Consider the following 1,908-nt stretch of genomic DNA (forward strand, 5'->3'; position numbering starts at 1 on the left):
CTTGGACATCTGGGTTTAGCCTCCAATTTATAGTATTCTTAGTGAAAAGAATTAGTCTGTGAAAATGGGCTGCATCAAACTGTTCTTCCTGTAAAGAAAGGCAATTTTTCAATTTCAGCGAAATGGGCTCTTGATGAGGCCGGTGGAGAGCAATAACGAGTGTGGGTCTCCAATGCCACAGCTCCCACACAGGAGGCAGTGACTGAGTATCGCCTCTCTTTCAACTGCAGTTTTTCTATGATTTCATCTTACCACCAAACTATCTAGTTTTAGGGCAGGTACTTAAAATTACATGTGTGGGGAGAAACACTTTTAACTCCTCAAATGAAAGAAAATCAAAGAAATCACTTACTTATTTTGGAAATACAAAATACACTGATGTAAATTTATACAATGGCATTAATGACTGGAGATAGGCAGATAGGAAAGAGTGCCAGATACAGAATACTTAAAGAAGGTAAATCTGTCTGTGAAGAGGGGTGTTGCATGTGTATTTCTCATCTAAGTAACAATTAGCTGACACACTAAAACTCAAAGACTGGCCTGGAATGTTCCCCACCATCAGCAGCACAGAGACCCTCACAAGCTCTGCTTTTGCAGTGTAGCGAGTGCCTGTGTCAAAGTGTTAAGACCACAGCTGCATATGAGTGGGTCTCAGTACCCTCAGTTATCAGATTGTGAGTAACTTGTCAAGTGGAATATAGGCCAAGATATCAGGAAAAAAAGGGCTTTGTATAAGTATTAAACCAAAATCAAGATTAGGTCCTAACAGTAACATGAATTTTATTCATAGGTCAGCATATTCTCCTTTTTTTTTTTTTTTTTTTTTTTTTTTGGCAGAACCGGGATTGAACTCAGGCCCTTGTGCTTGCCAGGCAAAGGCTTATTCTACTGAGCCATCTCCCTGGCCCCTCAGCATATTCTCTTAAGTGAACAAAGAAAAGGTGGACTTGGCCCGATGCTGTCAAGAATCACACCCAGCCTGGTCCTACATATGCTTTTGGGCATTGTGCTTGGAGAGGCCATCGCAATAGGAGTCATGACCAAAACACTGAAAAACTCATTGATCTCATGACAGCAAAATAAGAAACAATCTATACACTCAGTCCCTGTTATTTCCTCAAAGCATCCAGGCCCAAATCAGGGTCAAACAGAGAACCCTCGGGGGCCTATGTCCATTGCTTGACCTAGTTAAAAAATATGGTGGCAAAGTGAAAGGTTACATTATACTTGAAACTTGCAAGATGGCCTGGGTTTTTCTTTGGCTCTGAAGAATTGCGTAGATATTTTACTTAATCAAGTCCCAGGGCTGAGAAAAGAAACTTAAAGCAAGCGGAGTTTGAAGACAGGCTAACAGATTAATGGAAAGGTTGAAGAGTTGAGAGAGAGGATAGCATGTGATAAAGTGAATAAATAACTAGAATGTAACTGCCAGGTTCTCTCTAACAGCCTCAAGGGCTATGAAATGGCTTTCTACTGATCGAGCACTAGGACATCGCAAATACATGAAAATTTAATTAGACCTGAAGGAAGGGCTGAGAGGCTAGGTTGTGAAAATATTTAATGTTCTTGCAATATCTTTGGAATTGTGGCTCTAAAGCCACATGTGATGTCCCCCAAGTAAACTAGTTTTCATGATGTGTCAGGGTGGTGGTCATACGGAAAGGCAAACTGAGATGAGTTTGGCCTGATTGACTCTTAATTAACAAGGTCAATACATGTTAGTTGTGCTTCATTTTCTAAGTATTTCTAGAGAGTTTCATGAAAGCAAATCTAGCCTAGAATGTTGTCCTATATCAAGCTTATCTGCTGAGAGTTTGGCAGTAGATTTGTCTCTCTCTGTTTCTCTGTCTCTTTCTCTGTCTCTCTCTCTCTCTCTCTCTCTCTCTCTCTCTCTCTCTCTCTCTC

Source organism: Octodon degus, unplaced genomic scaffold, assembly GCF_000260255.1.
Source record: "Octodon degus isolate 3935 unplaced genomic scaffold, OctDeg1.0 scaffold00074, whole genome shotgun sequence".
In the NCBI taxonomy this organism is placed as follows: Eukaryota; Metazoa; Chordata; class Mammalia; order Rodentia; family Octodontidae; genus Octodon; species Octodon degus.